Raw genomic sequence first — 22,626 nt, forward strand, 5'->3', positions numbered from 1 at the left:
ATCTCCTGCTTTATTTCACACATTTCTTAGAAGAAAAGGGACGTGCTCCCTAGTGAATGAGCAGACCAGGAAGGCAGCTGCAGCATCTCAGGAGCAAAAGCCTGCAGCTCAGCACCTGACAGCAGCTGCCACAACAGGCTTAGGAACACGATTAGAGATGCCCTCTACCAGTGCAGCAACCAAGGTTGGTTGTAAAATTATCTTTTTCAAACTTGTATATGCTGGGGGATCGGTGAGTTCTTGTTACTTTGTGCACTAAGCTAATGCTAAATGGGCACAACACAGAACAGTACTTCACACAGCAGACCCGCCGAGCGGGGGCAGAGCTATGTCACTTTGCCTGAGCTCAGCATGGGGCTGGTGAAGTCTACTCCAGTCCTGTCAGCCGACCCCGACAGGGATCAGAGTTAGCTCCAGAGCTAGGAGTCACAGGTACAGTACCACAGCTCTACTTTAACCTTCTTAGCCTGTCCAAAAGAAATCACACAGTGCTGGGTGTTAACTACAGGTAGTTTTTAAAATGCCCCTGTTATCAGTTCTCATAGAAAGCGTCCGTCCCTCGTGCTGAAGAGAACTAAATGAACATTTCAGCTTCCTTTAGCTCTGTCAGGGAAAAGACAATCTGAGAGCTGGTTTTGGTTTTAAGAAAGTGTTTAAAAAGAAGCAAGTATCACCTCCCATACTGTAGTCAGAGGCCTGTATTTCAGCTACAGGCATCAGATCAAATCCCTACGGTGTACTTAGCTTTCACCAAAGGGCAATGTATGGGAGGTCTAACTGCACACAGCTAGGAAATTAAAACATTCCTTTGAATGGCGCTCCTAAAATATGCATAGATATATATATAAAACATGTTGAACAGCCAGTGGAATTCAGAAATTCTGTTGGTGGAACAAAACGCAACAGTTTTTCCCAAAGAGGGACACTGTACAGTGAGGAGTTAGGATTTATCTGTCTAGAGCTTATTTCACTGCAGAAACGCTAACATCATTTACCTCCCTGAAGGCCGTCTTGCTCTCTTTTCCGATACAGATTGAAGAGGACAGCTTTCCCACCACGCTTCACCCTGCTTTCCTTCTGTCTGAACCTCTGCTGACATCTCCACACAACAAATTGGATTACAGTTTTCCTCCTTCTCTCAGGGATATGGTACTTAGACTTTTTGATTTGTGCGAGCATAGCATAGGTTTATTCCACTCTAGTAGCTGACCCATGCAAACCCGCTTCGAAAACAGGTACTGCCACTTCACAGTGCTTTTATTGAGAAAAAGTTGCATCTCTTGGTGCAGCAGGGAAGCAAACTCGGGCTGTGATGTGGTCCACTAAGTAGGTTGTGAGCTCAGCTCACACTCTCCAGTAGACCAGCCAGTCCAAGGTAAGAGCACTACTGCATTTACACCGGAGGCCTCTCTACGATCAAATCATCTTTGCAGTGAGAACGAGTGCTCGTAAGGTATCAGAATTGAGCTGACTGACACACTCCAGTACCTTAGGGTAGGAACTCTGTCGTGGAGTTAGTATCTCATTTAAAAGAAATGAGAACTATTTCAGATAAGTTTTATGAGCACAAGGTCCCCATCCTGCTTCTCTACTCGTCAGAAGAGAGATTATTTCCATTCCTCTCTTCTCCCCCAACCAAACTGCATGAGACATGTTTTGTAAGCAGCTCTTTATTTATTGTGCTTAACTGAGTCTCCTAATTGGAACATGAATTTTTAGGCCCGTAAGCGATATGGAGGATGAGGATTGAAAACACATCTGCATTTTCTGAAAGGAAAGAGTAGTATGTAGATAGAAGACTTAAAGGGAAACACTGCTAGCAGTACTATTAGTTAGCCATACAGTATCAAGGCTAGCAGTCTGCCCTCCAGCTCCATAGGAGAGCATGAATTACTGGTGTCCTACTATAACACAGCCTTCTGGTGAAATGCTTTCACAGAGGAATTATGTGGGAAGCTGTATAATACAAGTGCTGTGTTTTCTGAAAAGGTTTGAAGCCCCAGCAGTAGCCTGCATACCTCTGGCAGAGGCATTTAAAGCAATCATGAAAAAAGGGCAGCAGCCTCCAAATTCACACATCCTTCTGTTTTCTGTGCTGAGGTCATGGTTTTGATTTTTAAAGTTTTGCTTTACACAGATTCTTTTCAATGACAATTGCCCATTTCTCTAGCCCAAGCAATTAGCACCACTACTGCCAGTGGGGCATTGTTGCCCACAGTATGGTGGAGCCACTTATCTTCAGCTATAAAGCGGGTTTGCACAAACACACCATTGTACATCCTTTGTCACCTGCCCCACACTGGATTTCAGTTGCTTTTAAAGACATCCCAGCCCTTTTTCCTGAACTATCAAGCACCACATGGATGCATCTGATTTTGTTCAACTCTGTTAGTTCTTGCACGCTCAGAAAGTGTGCAAGCTTTTCACACCTTCCAATTCATTGATATTGCTTGAAGCGACGTATCATGAGGGTTTTCTTATAAGAGCAGCAGCTTTATGCTGGAGAGGTTTATTCTAATCAGGCAGCAGTGTCTTTTATAAATTAAAAAATCCCCACACATTCTAATTTAAACCATTAGCATGGCCTGTGGTTAGATGACATTACGTTGCTAATGGATCCACTGTGGAACATGACACCAGTTGTGCTGTCCACTGGGATTTACAGGCATATAATACACATGTTTATTTCAACTCTAAAAGGCTGCACTAATGGCTTCAGCACTTTTGTGTTAAGTAATCGACATTCTCCCCCTTTGGCAGTGAATGCATATGTAACGTAATCCATGTTTTCCTGGGATAATTGGTCTTTCTTTCCTCAATCAGAGGTACGATGAAATTCCAGACTAGATCTGTGTTAGAGACAAGTTAGGTTTGCCTGTAGACTGTCTCTAGTTTTCTTTGGTTTTCTACCTTTTTTAAAAGTCTTCTAGGTATTTACAAAGTGTTTGTGCTTTTTACTGCTCATCTCCTCCCTTCCTACTGTTTTGCTTCAGGCTTGTGTTCGTCAGGACTAAAATGAAAATTAACGCGCTAAGACGCCACTTCTTCCATAGCCCAACGCTGATCTAGGAGAGGCAATTCCAGTGGCACTGCTGGCATCTGAAATGGGCTGAACTGTCAACGGGACAGATGCAATTGCTTAGTGAAAGGTACTATCAATGAGTAATTATGCTATGTGGTCTCCCAACTAATGTAAAGCTTGCTTATCTGTAAAGCACAAAAGTGTTTCCTTCGGTTATCAGTATTCCAGCACCCAGCTTTACATCTGCATTAACGGAGGATGCTTGGTACCAAACCAACTCCTACCATCTCAAAAAATACTAGCACACAAGGGACAAGCAGGAGCAGGTAGCCTTCCAGATACCACATTCAGTATTGGGTGGCCTAGCAAACAGAACGCACTGTAGTAGCAGCGATTAGAGTTTGAATGTACAACAACTGATCAGCTGAGAAATGATCAACACAGTCATGAGAGAAGATCTTATACTTTCTTACTGGTTATATTTATTGTATTACAAGTATGCAGTGCTGTGGTTGCTGGAGTGGCTTCAGGGTGGTTTTGATCCCATTGCATAGGATTGTGACGCATTCCCATCTGCCACGCTACCTGAGTGAAAGAACCCCAAAGGGTGTATCCAAGTCTGAAACAGATCCAGAGAGTTCATGGGCTTACTCCTAGCAGTCAGCTATAACAAATGGGTCACTAACCAAACCTGCAACAGGTAGCAGCCAGTGAAAGAGGCAGATTCTGGAGAAGAAAAACTCCCTCTTGCTGTTCACTTTTTCCTTTGTAATCTTTCCAGGTGGATCATGGTTCTGTTTGGATCACAAATAGCACTGAACCAATAAAGCACTTTGCTGTGCTGTTACGTTACCCTTCATACATACCTCAAAGCTAAGCTCTCCTGCGATCCACCCATGCAGTTGGGCACTGCGCTTGCAGTGAAATCCAGACACACCCAAGTTTGTCTGTTTGGATGAGGACGTTCTTATAAACACAAATTTCAACCGCCTGCATTGAAAACAGGCTAGAAGGTCTAAAGCTTTGTAAGAGGGCTCAAGTTATCAGAAAACTGAGTCGAATGCTCACCTTCCTCTTTCCTTCCCTATACTGCATGAGTTCAGGTTGACCCCACTGCTTTGGCAGAGCACTGGATGATCAGAGTGCTCCGTTTCAGACACATACTAAAATTCAGATCAAGTGAAATTCTGACCTTTAATTGAATAGTTGTTTTATCATGGCTCTCCCCTGGACCTGACTTCCACTCTGTTTCTGAACCAAAGTACAAACAGAGCTAAATTCAGGAGGAAAATATTTAGCTTCAGATGAACAATACTAGATGCTATACTAAAGGAAAAGCATTCCTTATTCTGCCTAAGGAACTTAAGACAACAAAGCGAAGCATAATCCGGCAAACATATGGAACAGTATATATTTCACAAGGTTGTGGAAATAAAAAAGGGAAAAAATAAATCAGCTTTCTCCAATTTATATGCATGCCACATGCAGAGAGTTAAATCAAGAAAAAGAAAAATCTAGAGGAGCACTTCCCCAGGGTGCACTGATACTCCATTTAAAAAAAAAAAACAAAAAACCAAAACCCCAAAAAAACCACACAAGGAAAAAGCTCTTTCAAGTGCCTCCTTGTGCAGTAGGAACTTTCTTAAAAGCGTTCCATGTCACAGTAAACTGCATATTGCCAAGTGTTTGGGATTTGCATATTCCTAGTCTGCCACTGCAGCATGTATGCCTACCAGGCAGCTAGTGTCTGAAAGTCACCAAGTGACTATTAAATTTCACAAAGGAGGTATGACTGTAACGCTATACTACTATTAATTAGATTTCAACCAAGATAACGATTACCAGGGATTTGTCAGATTTGTAAAATTGTAACTAGTATAATTTCAGTGTTATCTAGGGACCAGAGATAGACATCTCACATTACCTTCAAGTTAACTAAACATAATTTATAAAAAGGTAAATCCTCAGTACAAAATGAAATAATTTCAATCAAACCCACACAATCTGATCAAATATATGGGGAGGCTGCTCCTTCTAGCTTGCATTTAATGACAGGTTTCTAATTTGCATAGCTTTTTAAGTAGGGGATGACGTGTCCAATTTAAAGTTCTCACATTTTATTTTTCTCTCTCAAGTACAAAGACGCTGCCACCTGCTTTGGAAGCGTCCAGCTGGCCAATCTGTGTGGACAGCATCATTATTAAATTGTCTTCTGCCTCTTGCTGGCACTGGACCTGACCCACTACAGCGCAGGCTACCTCCTCAAAAGCTCTCAGTAACCAGGGCACCTACTCCGGACAGACAAGTGTAAAATGGCATCACTTCACAGGCTTAAGTTACAGCCATTCAGTAGCTAGCCCAACAGCTGTAAATAATATTCCCAGTCCTCTTTGGATCAGGTACACGCTGACAAGGTGACATTATAAAAGTGCAACACCTACAATCCACAATCTTACAACAAAAACTATCTTATATCCAGAGTCCTCCAGCAATTTACAAGAGCAACAAAAGCAGAATATAAATGATTCTAACCTTCCACCTGAATTAAGATGCCTCTATGAAGCAGATCTGCTTACTTGCTATACGTGTGCTTTCCAAGATTTCAAGTGTCTGGAAACTGTGATGCAAAACAAAAAAATGCACCGTTAACAATTAAGTATCTTGATAGCACAACTATTGTAATATCATAGCTAATACGAACCTGAGATTTTTATACTTTCTACTTGGTTGTTAGGATTAAAAAAACCCCCATGACTTACCCTTAGGTATCTCCACGGTAATTCCCACAAAATTAGTTATTCACAATATTGCCTACTATCTATAAATGCACCTATTATGGTATGCATGGGTTTAGAAGCAATATGTATTAAATTTCCTAACACATCATTTTCAAGAGATACAAGAATCATGCAGAGAGAAAGCTAGTTTGGGTTTTGGTTTTTTTTTCCCCCTGTCTTTTTTTAATATTATTCTTCTTCTAATTTTTAAACCAAAAAAAATAACCAGCACTAGAAAAGTACATAGCTTTAATCAAAGATATTCAAGAAATGAGGTGGAAGATTATAACGCTAAAAAGCGTGTGCCAGCAGTTGGAATGGCATATGGAAAAAAATGCAGACTACATTCATAACCAGGATGGATGAAAAAAATCTTTTGAGTTACTTTTGTTGCATATTCATGCCCCAATAAATTGCTTTAATTGGCTAAGAGAATGAAGAGGCAACCAAGAATGAATATGTTGTGCTGAGTATGCACACCTTAAGAATATCACTAATGTTTCAAAAACTGCACTCTGGTAGAAATCCACACCTACCCAAACACCTTTTTTCCTCTGTGTATTATTCAGACAGTCACTGCTGACAGGACTGAGGAATTGTGTATGAAAGATAAAGCTACTTTGCAACAGAGTTGTCTGTTAAGATGCCCACAATAATTCTTCCCCCTTACCTCCCTCTCCCCTCCCATGAATAATCATACTTAAAAAAAAACCCCAAAAGACTAAAACCCCATTTTCTCCTTAAGATAAATTTATGTACGCTGCTGTGGAAACAGACAAGGGATGTTTGAGAACACTAATGTCAAATAAAGCCCAAAGCATTTGTTCATTATCCCACAAAGCCCTACCAACAGAGACCACCTTGGGCCATCTCAAAACTTCGGAACCCAAGTATTATATGTACACCTAAAATAGGATACATTCTATTGCAGCTTTTCCTAAAAAGGCTGGCAGGAGGAGAGTCAACACTCTCTACGAATGCATAAAAAGGAAGATGAAGAACTTGGAGATGCAAGGACATTAGATGCTCCTACCTTTAAGTGTCCAGCTGCTTCCAAAATTTAAGTGCCAAATATTTGACAAATTCCTATTCCTTTAGGGGTTTTAGATTAAACTCTGGCCCTTAGCCCTCCACATTGCTAGTTATGAACATCCACTTAAGGGAACAGTGACCTTGCTATTTGATCACGATGAATCTGCATGTTACTTTAGAGAAGAGTATCTGCTTCTTGACTTGATAGAACTCAGCACTAGCTTTCTTAGACTGTTCAGATTATAGTTCTCAATTTGCCCTTCTACTTCATGGGCAAACAACACTTACAATGAGAGCAGCAATTCTGAGTTAGGACTAGACCATGTGGACCTTGGAAGGAATGGACAGCAAGGGAGAAAGCGGACTCTTTTTTCAGGTCCTACTACATGCTAATCCTAGGGATTTCCCTTCCTCCTTTTAATTATAGACTTTACTAGCAAGCTACGTGTGTTTTTGAGCCCTTGTTGATGAGTTCAGATTAGATGGGGACATGGCTATTTCCCTTTGGTAATGTAGTGAATAGTGAAGTAACAAGCTAGCCCGAGAAGCAATTTTCACCCAAAGTTCCTTCTAATTACCATTCTCATTTAAAAACAATAAAAGGTGATTTCCCCTGACAAATGAAACAGTTTGTTGATATCCCTTTGAAGATCAATTTAAATTAAATTCACTGTATAATTCTAAATAACCCATCTACACACATGCACATAATTTACTTTACCATCAAGAGATTCAAGAAGCTCGCACTTGGTTGTCTTCTTATAGCAGTTCAAAGTAGTGCTTTTATTCCCCAGGACGAGCAGCAAGTAGCAGCCAGCAGTTCTCCCTTCCTCTCAATACTTTTATTCTTCCTCCTATTACTTGTTCCTTTGCAGACACCTGGAATGCAGTCCTGGCCCCAATGAAAAAAAAAAAACAAACAAATAACAAAAACCACACGGCTTGGGCATTTTACACCCCAAGCTCTCCACAGGTTCCTACATACGCCTCTGGAGGGATGGTGGTGAGCAGAAGAGAGAAGAGTTAAGGAGATCAAAAAACTCTGAGGGCAGAACAGACCCAGCTTTTGCAAACCTTACTATCACTGGCAGGATCACTGACAAGATGATCTGCAAATATTTATCTGCTTGTCTTCTCTGCTGGACAGTCTTCTAGTTTTAGCTTCCATTAGCCCTATCAATTATACCGATGCTACAAGAAGCTCTCAGATTGCATCAAGGTCCCCTGCTACGACCTCATTTAACATTTGGATTAACAATCTGGAGAAAGATTCTGGAAAGGAGGAAACCAAATCTGCAAAAGCCATGAACTTTCTTTTAGTGTAATCAGAACCAAGAGAAAGCTGCAAACAGCCTAAGAGAACAGCACTTGTAATTACAAACAACTCTGCACAAAGGCAGAGATCAGCTGAACTCATTCATCGTAGCAAGGTTTAAATAATCAGTGCAGGCAAATAACCTGGCCATCATTACCAACAGGTTGAGCCATGGTTCAAAACGTTTTACAACGCAGCTAGAGCAGCCCAGGAGCACTGCCAGAGCCAAGCACTGCAGCTCAGCTGAAGGCAGCAGTTCTGAAGTCATACCTGCCCATCACAGACACACAAACTTTGAAAACACTCCACTGACCCCCACTAAAAGCTGCAAGAGTGTGGGCTTGGACACATTTGTGAGCATCATGTGCCTAACCATGTCCAACAAACACATCCCTAATTCTCACAGAAATCAAAAAGAAATAAATCAAGTCTTAACTTACTTGGCTGTTTTGAAAGTTGCAGCTGTTACAGCATCTTGAGTAACAGTGGGTCACAGGCAATAGAGCATTCTTATTATAAAAAGAATCAAATGCCACACCCACCCTTCTCATTTTCAGTTGCATTGAAGCTAACAGGTGATCATCAGTCTCGCCTGCTTGCTTTGTGCGTGCAAATTGGGTGTACGCATAAGTCACATCCTGGATACTGGGCAATGGTAGGGACAGAAGCCTCTGGTGATGCAGACCATAACCTACCTTGAGCAACTCATCTGTGGCTGTGATATTCCAAAGAACAGTCTCCTTATACATACGTACTTCCACACAGAATCCTCAAAATCCAATCTTTTGGCACCCAGATCTGTCCCTGCAGTTCTCTGTGGCAGTAGCACAGTCCAGAGGTTTGTTTGTAATACCTGTCCTATTTCAGCAAGCCAAGTATTCTTGTGAATGCCTTTATCTCCCCATTTCCCTTTGTCGTGGTTTAATGTCAGCTGGCAACTGAGCACCATGCAGCCGCTCACTCAATCTCCCCCTGCCCCAGTGGGATGGGGGAGAGAATTGGAAGAGTGGAAGTGAGAAAACTCATGGGTTGAAATAAGAACAGTTTAATAATTGAAATAAAACAATAATAATAATAGAATATACAAAGCAAGTGATGCACAATGCAATTGCTCACCACCTGCCAACCGATGCCCAGCCAGTCCCCGAGCAGCGGCCCCCCCGGCCAGCTTTCCCCAGTTTATGTACTGAGCATGACATCACATGGTATGAAATGTCCCTTTGGCCAGTTTGGCTGTGCCCCCTCCCAGCTTCTTGTGCACCTCCAGCCTTCTCAATTGGTAGAGCATGGGAAGCTGAAAAGTCCTTGACTAGTGTAAGCACGACTTAGCAACAACTAAAACATCGGTGTGTTACCAACATTGTTCTCATCCTAAATCCAAAACACAGCACTGTGCCAGCTACTAGGAAGAAAATTAACTCTATCCCAGCCAAAACCAGGACACTCTTTAACCAAAGTATTAACAGGTATTAACAGGTTACAGGCTATCGTTCTTTGAAAACTAAAATATGAATGCATTGTTCGCACAAGCAAGTAAACACTACATTCACACTAAGATGTAAATCCACTAACATCACCGGAAACACAGAGAAAGAAATTCTGAACCCATGTGGTTTGGGTCATCATCTACCAAACACACTCTACAGTGCAATACTCTTCTTGTAACAGATTTCAAGGAAGACTCAGCTTCTTCGTTTAGAAGCAAGTAACATTGTAGCTGAAATTATGACCTAAATAGGCATGTTACATTTCAAGAATCAAAAAGTTACTGTCCCTAGAGTCTCAATATTATGTCTGGAAATAATTCCAATATTTTACAATATAATTAAATTCATTGCTTGCCTAGGTTTTAAATGCTGGGCTGGGAAAGAGCGTGAACATAGGTAATGAAATGTGTGTAGTTATTATTGAACTTGGAGGATTTCTGGTCCTAGCTAAATTTGCAGAACCCACAGTCAAATAAACGGGAATGAAAACAGGCACACTGAATGTTAAAAAGGATATGTACAACGTCCTTGAAAACGTCAGAAGAGCCATGTACCTGGCTCTGAACATTGTACCACATTAATCAGTATTACCCTGGCATAGAAGAGCCTATCACATTCCCTCATATCCCAAATCCTTTAGCGTCTTCAGCAGCAGAGAGCAGCAGAAGTTCAGCAACTAGTACTGCTACTAGTACCTGAATCACCAGGGAGAAAAAATTGTCTTTAGTGGAAGCACCAACTGGCATTGTATTTCCCACATGCATAGCCCAGAGAAAAAGCCCACCCGGACCAAAGAACGAGAATTCAGATTCATACTCGTATTTTCATAGAAAACCTATCTTTAGTTTGTAAGATATGTTAGTGACTTTTGGCTACCAAACCTTAGCAGGTAGGAGGATATAAATGAGGCAGCCCTATAACAGGGCCTCAGTGACAAAACTAAGAATTTCAATCATGAATTTTTAAAAGTATTTCTTTTAAATAAGATTTCAAATTGAAAAGCCAGTGAATTGTCATAGCATAGTTTTAATCTGTCCTATTATTACATCCTCCCACAGAAAGCATTATTTTCTCCCTTCAGACTTAAAAATCAACAGAAATGGCAGAGTTGCCCGCCTTCAAGGCAAAGCAAAACACTCAGATCTTTGAATTTCTCTGCACTGCCTGGAAGAAATCTGTTGGAGAACGCAGACACACAAAGAACTGTGCCAGGCAGTGGGCGGGAACTGAATCACCCTTCTCAAACATGGTGTCTCAGTTTCTCACCTACCACAGAGTTTTGAGGGACTCCAGAACACAGAAGTTTTGGAAGAGCTCAGCTCCCAGCCAGCCACTGCTATGAAGTCTCCAGTACAGACTACCTAATAACATACCTGCTAAGTGCCCAAGCTGAGATCCAAGTCAGCCTAGGACCACCTAACACAGCCAGGGAAAGCAAGGCAAACTCTTTCAGACTCCAGGAGGCTGAACCACCCTGTGGAGGTGTCCACTACAAAGAGAATCAGGGGCCCTTCAGCCATGAATTAGGCAGTTACTTGAGGAGCACTCCTTACAAGCCTGGGATCTTGCTTCAGAGCTCATCTTTGCATTTTATACTGCTCTTTCCAGAAGTAGCCATGGCTAACCTGTGTAACTTGGTTGGCAGAGCATGAGATTTTTGATCCCAAAATTAGATTAGAACCCAACTGACTATGTCCCAGTAGACAAACCAATTTGGATGCAATTATTTCTTCACAGGGCAGGAACCGTTTCAGCTGAAATGCTGGTTTGGACCAGACAAAGAAATAAGTGCTTGACCCCATGCAAGTCAAAAGGATATGCAGGCTGACCAGCTGCTTACATTTTCACACCCTGATATCAACAGTTAACATTTGCAAAGTCTCTTACAAGTTATCACAACACTCTCTTTGTACTCTTTTGTACTCTTTGTACTTTTTTTCAGACAACACCAAGCTGAGTGGTGTGGTTGACACAGCAGAGGGATGGGATGCCATCCAGAGGGACCTGGACAAGCTCCAGAAGTGGGCCCATGTGAACCTCATGAGGTTCAACAAGGCCAAGTGCAAGGTCCTGCACCTGAGTCGGGGCAACCCCCAGTATCAATACAGGCTGGGGGATGAAGGGATTGAGAGCAGCCCTGCCGAGAAGGACTTGGGGGTACTGGTGGATGAAAAGCTGGACGTGAGCCAGCAATGTGCGCTCGCAGCCCAGAAGGCCAATCGTATCCTGGGCTGCATCAAAAGAAGCATGGCCAGCAGGTCAAGGGAGGGGATTCTGCCCCTCTACTCTGCTCTGGTGAGACCCCACCTGGAGTACTGTGTCCAGCTCTGGAGCCCCCAGCATAAGAAAGACACAGACCTGTTGGAGCGGGTCCAGAAGAGGGCCACAAAAATGGTCAGGGGGATGGAACACCTCTCCTATGAAGAAAGGCTGAGAGAGTTGGGGTCATTCTGCCTGGAAAAGAGAAGGCTTTGGGGAGACCTTATTGCAGCCGATCAGTACTTAAAGGGGGCTTATAAAAAAGATGGTGGCAAACTTTTTAGCAGGGCCTGTTGCGACAGGACAAGGGGGAATGGCTTTAAACTAAGGGGGGTAGATTTAGACCAGATATAAGGAAGAAATTTTTTACGATGAGGGTGGTGAAACACTGGCACAGGTTGCCCAGAGAGGTGGTGGATGCCCCATCCCTGGAAACATTCAAGGTCAGGCTGGACGGGGCTCTGAGCAACCTGATGTAGTTGAAGATGTCCCTGCTGACAGCAGGGGGGTTGGACTAGATGACCTTTAGAGGTCCCTTCCAACCCAAACTATTCCACACAGTGCATGGGTTGCTGCTTAAGATGGACCTTTGCTTTCACTGGATATGGCTGTCCCTCAATTAATGGTCTCTTCACCACTGTCCAAGTTCTCAAGCAAGCCATTAATGTGCCCCAAGATTTGTTAGCAGTTAAGTTCACGGAAAAAAGCTTGAGAACTTGCCACAATCCTGTTTAGAATCCTGGAAGTTGTCAATAATTCTAGGGTGTTTTGAAGTGACATTTGATTCTGAGTAAAACCAGTAGGACATGGAGCTTTTGAGCCCAGAAATAATAAGAAGTAAGAGTAAATTTACACTCCTCTCTTTCTCTCCTCATTTGGAAGTGTCTCAAAGGACATTAGTTACACTCTCCAAAGATTCACAAGCTTGGAGAGTTTGCCAGCAAGGTGTATTTTCCCAGCACCTCATTGCTATAGATTAAAGCAAAGCATGAAGAGAAGTACAAAACACAGGATACTGAATCTCTGATGCTTTAAAGTTGGTAATGTATGAGGTAACCTTCTTATCCTGCCCAACACACATCCACTGAAAATGCTTAGAAATGGCCCCATGCAGCTGTCACTCTTTCACGCACACACAGAAATTCAGCATTTGCCATGACATAACATAGAGTTACCATGGATATTTCCCTGTTCTTAGCATACTGGGAGGAAAAGGAGAAACAAAAAAAGAGCAAAAATCTCCATTATCCAATGCACAGTAACCTTGAGCAAGTGTTGACTCTGCGGTGACAGCCACCATATTGGCTAAGACAAAAATGAACATTATTTTGCCCAAATTATCACAGATGAATAATCTATGCACTGTTTAAGATTAGGACTGCTTTGCTACGTGCCACACAAGGATTGTCACAGGGCAATCAATACCCAAAGGATCATGTGAACCACTAATAAGCAGGGGAGAGTGAAAGTTGGTTTGAGACCAAGACCCTTCCTGACAGCAATAATTCAAAATCAGCCTTCAGTTTAGGATAAACTAACTAACAGAAGAGGTACAAAGGAGGGCTACTGGCATAAAGGAAAGGGGATGTCGTGGCTTAAGATGAGCATTGCTCCTAAAAAGAACCAAATGTGTCATGGCTTCTTTAGTTTATCCCCAGGGAAGCATCCTGGGGAGAAAAAAGATACTAAATCCAAACAAATGACGGCCCAAACCCAAGCATGTATTAGACCAGCTGTGAATCAGCAAATATTGGACATGACAAGAAGTTCCAAAGAGACAACAGGGGAGTTGTGGCGCTTTCCAATTGGACCAGCAGATAAAAGAAGGAGCTAACATTTCTTATGTCACAACCTGGCAAATTCGCAGCTGGGCTCATATGAAATCACTTTCTATAATTGTAGAAGTTATGGTCTGTGTTCTGGTCAAGCAAAGATGCCTCAAGGCACTGCTGCCCCCTTGTAAACTGAGCCAGAATACTTCAAGCTAGTTCACTATTCAGAGATACTATTGTTTAAAAAACAGCCAACCAACTAAACCAACCAACCAAAAAAAAAAAAAACCCCAAACCACAACAAACCAACCAACCCACCCACCCAAACAACTTGACCAAACCTAACTCACATCAAATTCACTTAGTACAGGAGAGGTTCTAGTCAACTGAAACTGCATTTTCAAATGAACAATCAATTAATCAAAAATAAAAGAAAAGGTACTCAGAGTGCGTTTTCTGCAGGGGTGGGACAGGCTTGGGGGGAGGGGGTAGCAGGGAATAAAATAAGCCAAGTTTAACTCATTTGGCTGGAGGCAGCTGCGATACCCTGGCATTTCCCAATTTCTCACCTGCCTTTCTTACAAGAAGGATTCAAGCTAGAGCTGTAGAGCACATTTTGTGCCACAACCACCCAATCCCAGCTCTACCTAGAGGACAGCCAAATTGTCCAGAGAGTCTTTAAAGTCTTTTGCATTTATAGTCAAATATATGCTGTCATATATGAACAAGTGACAGTTAGGACATATCAGCATGTAGCCCTGTCTCCTGCAGTGGTTTCCCTGGGTGTCGCTCCTCTGCATTAACCATATGGTGTACTGCTCTGCCCTGCCATGCTGAGATGCTTTGATCCAGCAGGGGATTCTCCAAGGGATAGGCCTACTAGATTGTCAAAGCAAGGCTCAAAATCTTTTTTTATTAAAGTGGAAACTTGAGATCAGAAGACAATATTAAAACAAAATCTAAATTTAACCAAAAACAATTCTGGAAGAAGTTCTCAGTGGCACTTTTCTTCCACACCATTACACAAAAATAGACAAAAATGGTGTTGAATCATTAGAATGGCTGTTGCTTTGGAAACCCAAACTGCGAACCAGTTGTACTGGTGACTTGGCGGGGGCGGGGGGGGAAGGTGTAATAATAAGATATTAGTGTAAGAATAAAGATATTTTAAAGTATCTTTCTCCTACTGTCTGTTCTGTAAAAGGTAGTCTGATTGCAGTAGCAGTCCATTTGTTTGGGCATAGCAGTTTTCCAAGACTGCTTTCCACTCTTGGTCAAATCAGACGATCTCTGAAATGAAATATCAGGTTTTTGGACAAAGACTCCCATAGGTGAAGGAATCTTCCTTTGTGATATCAAAGCTGCTAATAGCTTCAGAACCAAACCCCCCTAGCAGCAAGTTTTGGACTTATTCTAAAATACATACAGCCTATCCATCCACACAGTATCCTGCTGTAATTATTCCCAGCCTATCAGGTGAGATAAGACAATGCTGAGTGAACTGTGGCACAGAAAAATATTGGCACCTGCTCCATCTCACAGAACTCAACAGTAGAAGAGGAAATCATCACTTGTCTTCGAAGCTAGCGGTCTAGCACGACACCATTCTGCCTCTCCTTGACAGTTTTCAAAACAGTGTTATATTACAAAATAAAAGATGAGCTTTGAGGGCATCTATACGTATCTTTCACACCTAGCAGTAATAGCTAAACATAACTTTAAATACGAATCCAAACAGTTGCCTTGACAGTGCTTGCAATATCAGAAAGCAGAATTAACCAAGTCAAAACCCTGAGACAGAGGCATGGTAGGACCAGGACCCCGTATGGAGCAGGACACCCTGTCTTCTGCAGTTTTCTCTCTAGGTTTGTCAGGGTCTCCAGGGTCTACTGACTGCTACTCATGCACATCCTGCATATTCCAGAAGCATAATTATTCCCACTAGACCCAGCCTGTTTCTCAAACCAAGACTCAGTAGCAAATTTCTGTAAGGAAGTTGTGCGTTACTGTTCCCTCTTTACTCTTGCAAGACATGCTACTATGGTGTCTGTACTACTCGATCACTATGAAGTGTTGTCCAAATAAATGAGCGAGGTACTGCTTATTTGTGAATGCATGTTTGCGTGCTAATTTGTAATAAATAGTGTCCCACAGAAGGCTTCAAGGCCATTACTGTGAGTTAGTGTAGTCCTACAATATGTTATATTGTTTTGGTTTACCATATCCCTGACAGATACTATAAAATCAGGTATTTTTTTAATGTTTCATACTTCCAAGCAAATCCTGGGCAGATATCCAGCCACATAAGAAACACCAGAGTATTTCAAGACACACAAACTACATTAAAAAGAATTGTTTTGGACAGCAGCCCCTGCCATTATAAGGGAAAAAGAATCAATTCACTGAAGCTGCGAACAACTAGTCAAAGTAGGGGCTTCAGCAGACTAATTAGGGAAGTGCATTAAAGGTTCTAACAGTCAGAGTCACTTAGAGTTAATGAAAGATTTTCCTAGTACAAAATATGTAATATGGTACTGCATTACTCAAACATCATCATGTAATCCCCAATATTAGACAAGCCTATACCCACATCATCCAGCCGATACCATCTAGAAGTTGCAAGCTGCTGCGGAATTATGAAAGCTCTTACACACCAATAAAGATGAAATGCCTCAGAGAACGTGAGTGTTACATTCGTGAAGACAGCAGTGTTGGTATGCCCCAACTGTTCCCTCATTTTTTGTTTATTAAGCATAACAACTTCTAACAATAAACAGTGATGTAAATCCAGTTTTCCCATATCTCAGGAAAGTGCATCATCATTAAATGATAGTATACCTCTAGGCATAAGAAGATGTGACAGAATGCTCTCATCCTTCATTCCTGAAATTGTGCTATTTCACACGGCATAATATGCACCTAATTATAAACTAAAACAAATAGCATACCTGCATTTCTGGAACCAATTCCTGGAGCAGAGGGGTCACTGCATTCCAGATTCCGTTCCCAAAGAACCCTGAAATATGAAAAAAAAATAAATAGTCCATGCAGCACAGCTAAGAAGCCAGGTTTCACCCATTTTAGGTGACACTGAAAGATAGTTCTGCCCTTACTTGCACCCCACCAAATACTTGCTCATTCACAAGAAGTGGAAGAGCTTCAACAAAAGTCAGGAAGAACATCCTAGACTATCCTATAGACAGATGAATAGTTGCAAGACCTGGGAAATGGTTGCTTTCAAAATCTCTCAGACAGATGAGGGATTTGAATGTGTCTCACATGCTGGATAAACCGAAAGAAAAAAAGATGCAAACCACTGAGCTAGCAAGTAAACACAGAGTTAGCCACAGCATCATATGGGAACCTTAACTACGTAGCAGTCAAAAGCTAGGTAATTTAGCACTTGGTATCATAACACACAAACCTTCTGTCTATATTCAAGTTGATATGTCTAAAAAACCTTCTTGTTTTTAATGAAAAATAAAAATCCAGTTCTTCAGGTAAATCTTTAAAGAAGCTCCTGGATAATTAAGTCCCATTTTAAGAAGCATCTTGGACAGATAAAGCCATGTTTGGAACATAAGTTTAATACCGAATTCTTTGGGTTATCCAAGGATAATTAAAGTAGCCTTTGTAAGCACATTCTACCTGCTTTTGAAATACCTGCTCCCACTTCCCAGCCTGCTGGCTCTTGTCTATTTATACTTGTAAGTCTTTAGGGCAGGGACTCCTGCTGACTGGAATGATGGAGTCCTGAACTCAGCTGGGCCTGTGGGCATTCCTCTGATGCAGACCATAATACGTTTATAGAAAGGAAAAAGGCTATGTTCTTTAACAGCTAGACCAAGTTTGAACAAGCAGCCACCTATTTCTGGCAGTAAATACACAAGAGAACAAGCAATACTGTCTTTGATCTGTGCTCACCTAACAAAAAAGGACTGTTTTGACAGGTAATTTCTAATCAAGAGGATAATCTGGACAGTGCATTGCAGCTAACACTGGTGAACAACATTTTATTAAATTCATATACTGGTGAATTGTCAGCAGTTATTTTAGCCTGTGTGTAGTGCAGCTTTCAGCACTATTGATCATGAAATTTTAATATAATACTTGGAAACATTCACTGGCATTTCAAGAACACCATACGATTGATTTAGAACTTAGCTGCCCCCCAGAGACAAGTCCTTACTGTCTGGTATCCTCCTCCTGTCCCTTTTCAGCTCAGCTGGTTACTGCATAAAAAGTTGCTTGAAATTTAAGTTTACTCAGAATCCATAGGCCATGCTGGCCTTTATGCTATTGCCCATTACTGAAACTCTGTATTTCCCAACAGCTTTCTATTACTCTATAGATTTATTTCACTTTTACCTCATTTGATGCTGTTATGCTAGGCTCCCTTTTCCCCAGCTCCATGCAGCAGTGAAAACTCAAATGTAGTCAAGTTTTCTCACAAGTAAATGCACCCGAACCCAAAATTATGACACCTTGTCACCCCACTGCCCTCACAACTAATAGTCCACTTCCATTTGCTTTCAACAGATACAACTTTTGGATAAAACCTTGCCTTCAAAATCAATTTGGACCGTAACCCACCATGTGAATTAGATGCAGAACTTGAAGGCTATTAAAAAAACCCCAAACAAACCAACAATAAAACCAAGAAACACCCACCCACCCCCAAAAAATGCAAAAAACCACCCAGCACTTCCGCCCCCCACTACCCCCAGTCCATTCTCCGTCTCTTGAATATTGCCTGACTTTGCTGACATTTGTTTCCCAAGACTGAAATTCTGCCTTGGACATTGATTTCCCCCCATCCCCAGCAACTTGATTATTGTGGTTCCTTGTCGTTTGTCTCCCTTCAGCTACTACATCAAACCGCAATATGGACAGAGCCAGCTTGCACAGCCCTGCAGGAAACGCCTGGCTGCATCGAGTATCACTCGGTGCCATGTCAACAGACATCCTGAAATCACCCCAAAATAAATACAAGCCTGATCCCACTCACGTGAAATTACACCTGACTCTGGATCAGGCCCTGGGGGCCAGTTTCATCCCAACAAATTTCAGGCACTTAACTCATACACTTTAGGAAACCTGGAGAGAGCAAGAAAGCTTAGCATGTTCTGCCAGAGCCAGTCCTCCTACGAGTACCAGAGCTTCTAAATGCCTAAGTACGGCCATTATTTAATAACAGTATAAACCCTTTTTGACATGGCTTAATTTAAAAAAAAAAACAAAAACAAACCCAAAATCAAACACACACCCCCCCCCAAACCCACCAACAAATTAAAAGCATAACCAGTTGTATCACTGGCATGTTTAAAGTCCAAAGTGAGATCCTGGGCAAATTTAAGCAAGAAAAAACAGCTCCTTGTTGTCCCACACATCCCAAAATCCATTAATAAACCACAGAAGGAAAAAAAGCAGCCATCATTTTACAATGGGAGCTCCAGCCAGCCAGCTCCTCTGCTCTGGCTCTACCCAGCAGCAAGTTTCTCAGAGACTTCCAATAACTTCGCTTGCTATTTCTACTTTACTTTCACAAACATCACGAAGCTCAAACTTTTAAGCTCAGCCTCACTCCAGCCACCGCGAAGCTCCCGATGTCACTCCCACCACACAAAAAAGAAGCAGCAGGTCAAGCCTCACGAGTGAAATTTTACAAAAGCACTTTTAAAAGTAAGAGAAAACGCAAGGCAAACTGGGAAGGGAAAAAAAGCAAGTAGAAAAGAAATACTCAGCCCAGCCACTGCTTACTGACTTGCAGAGAGGCATTTGCCTCAGGTCTGCTACCGGTGCAGACCCTCCTCACAGGGGGTGACAGTGTAGAGGCCCAGGTGTTGGTGGAAGAGTGAATCATTACACCTAGATTAGCCACACCACGCTAATGAGGGACAGGGCCAAAGCTTGGGGATGGGAGGAATCCAGACACCACCTGCTAGGGGTGTACCTTGATGTCTGAGGAGGGAGAGCTCCTACAAGGGAGCTCCTGTCCACTAGCCCCCTGAAAACTTGCTCCCATGTGGCTGGCATACCCAGGAAGAATTTTATTTGCTGTACCCTTGGCTAAACCAGAAGCAGGTAAGCCCCTAGGCCAAGGAAAGCAGCCTCTGCACTTCAGGGGAGATGTTTGTACCCTGTTATGTCCCTCAGCTGTGGAAAAGCCCTGCACAATGCCCAGGCCCAGCACGTGCCCTCACAAGGAGCTGTCCCGCCACCCTCGCCCTGGAGGTTTGGAAGGAGAAGCCAAGAGGCAAGTACAGGATATTTTCCCAGTAGAGCAACGCTGTACAGAGACAGCCATGATTTGCAGAACACCAAATCTCCTCATTTGTTGCCCCTCAATCTCCTTCAGAAACAATATATTATCCAGCAATGATTTCTCAACCGTGATAATTATCAGCAATGACAGGCTATTAAGGGCTTAAAACTGACTAGGAGAAGCAATACAAATAAGATCTAAGCACAAGATAGACTATATTCAGAATTAATGGTTATTCTCCTAGCCCTATCATTACCTTGATTTCCTGCTGTCCGTGGTATCGTAGGTACTCTAGTACCATGTCAACAGCTGGAGCCAGAGCAAAAATGTAGGCTCAGTGGGGCTGTGCAGAGGTGGAGCAAGAGACATGAAAATGACCAAACTTCTGGCCTTGCAAAACAGAGCAGGGGCTGCTCTCAGCAATCCCTTTTGCCATGAGGTTTTCCAGGACTGAAAGTACCAGCAGCGCTAACTCCCAGTAGTGAGATCACCTTTCATCTGGTCACTCCGGCTAAGGAAACACATCCCTACAGTATTGACAGCTCCAGTCTGGGCCTCTGTGATATCCCTTGGAGGAAATTCACATATACAGACATATCCCTCTCTCAACATGTCATGTTTTATAGGCCTTAAACATAGGCTTGAAGTCCACGAGCTCATCTTTCACTCAAAAAGTTGGAAACCACACTAGCAAATAAACTTGATGAAAAACAATCGCTCTTGCTTCCAGTCAACAAGCCACAGAATGCAATTACTTTATACATGAGTTTGCTATTTACCCTACACGAAGACAGGACAAAGGGTTGGGCTACAATGTAGAATATACCATAACAAATTCCCTTCTCCCCCACATCATCCAAGACAAGGAGCAGAACTGTTCTACACAGAAGAAAGTGATCAGAGTGCTGTGCACTTCAATGGAGCCAAGTCAATAGCAGCTGAGTCATGGGGCTCAATACTGAGGTATGCTAGCTGTAAGCCAGTAATGCCACTAGACCACTCACTGAGGCAGTGGGACATCTAGTCCCAAAGCCCACTTCTTCCTGAATGCAGTGCAAGTGTCCCCTCCTGGGAAGACAGACCTCCGACTGCCAAGTGATAATATCAGCCAGCTAAGAGCAGTTTTCATCATGCCTCAAAAGTTATGCTGTTCCCCCAAAAAACATAAAATTAGAGAGGTACAAGGCACAGCCTTATAAAACTAGAAGACATAAAACTATCAGACAACTGGAAAGGTTACCAGACACATAACGAGACTTCCGCAGAAGCTGCCAACGCTACCTGTGCAGACTTAGCACAGGCTGAAATATCAGCCACGATGACTAGATCTGACACAGGGCCTGACCTTTAAATGTGTGTTTGGAGCAGGAGCTCATCTCGGAGCTGCTTGGAACACTTTGCCATCTTCCCTGCACAGAACTCCTCCAGAAGAATTAATTCTGTTGTCTTCCCACTTCCACAAACCCACGTGGTCATTAAGAAAGTGAAATTGAAGTGTCATTCCCAAAGATTCTCAGGTGACTAAGCTAGCATCGCTAATGACTTTTTAATATATTTTTATGCCTTCAGGAAAAGTGATATAAGTAATGCAGTATTTTGTTTTCCAGTTCTATAAGCCCATTTGTTTTTGTCTCATTTCAGAGTCCCTCTGGAGTAGCTCTCCAATTGGGTTTATTTTGTATTTGTTGAAATTTTTATCCATCTATTGTCCTAGTAACAGGGTTGAAAGCCAGGAAGCATAATATCTTTCTATTTCTGAGAAGTATTTCTTTCTGGCTAACTTGGTCTCTCTGACCCAGAAGAAACTGTATCATCATTGAATTAATTTTCCACCAAAAAAAAAAAAAAAGAAGCCTAAAGTGAAATAAGCCACAGGGAACTGTGTGGAATAGGAATAACAGCAGACTGATATGTTCATTTAATGTAACTACTTCTGCTCTTTTATGGGCCAAGTAAATTATTCTATTTTTCCAGTTCTTGTGGCTTGTTAAACATTAGAGGTGTTATTATAGCTGCAGCTAGAAGAATCTTATTCCGATACTATTTAAACATGTTTTGCTTTTTTTTTTTTAAAGAAATGTACCTGTGCTTAGATAGAGTTACTATTAAGTATAAAACAAAACCAGACAAATATAAACTGCAAAAGAATTACAGTCAAATGAATTGCAGGAGGTAAATGTGTTTCATAGAAAGTAACACAAGTGCTATCATTCAGACCAGAGACTACATTAGAGGAATTAGAGACAGTTTATTGGTTATTAGGATTTTATACCGAGACTCTTATGAACATTTAAGAAGGCCTGTTCACAGCATTAAAACGTCCTCCTTAGTCCAGTTCAGAAAGCAAATACTAGGACACAATTATCTAACATACCTTATTCTCAAGCCTATATTGCAGGTGTCTTGCAACTTACTACTGAAGGAATCAAGCTGAAAATTGGTATCCGACTATTTTACCACCTAATTAGAATGCTGAATTTGCCACAACTGGACATGACATGTTTTTCTTACCTCCGTGGCAGAGCAGACTGATCTTACTCAGACACAGTGGTAAAGCAGTCCGTGCTCTCCCAGGGACAGGCTGGTGTGAAACAGCACAAGGCTGCACATGCATGTGAACTGTTGAATTTCTAATTTCTCTTTGAAATGGCACTCTACACCAAAGCAGGACAACTAGAGAAGCTGTCTACAGGGGAA

This window comes from Aptenodytes patagonicus, chromosome 4 (assembly GCF_965638725.1).
Source record: "Aptenodytes patagonicus chromosome 4, bAptPat1.pri.cur, whole genome shotgun sequence".
Taxonomy (NCBI): Eukaryota; Metazoa; Chordata; class Aves; order Sphenisciformes; family Spheniscidae; genus Aptenodytes; species Aptenodytes patagonicus.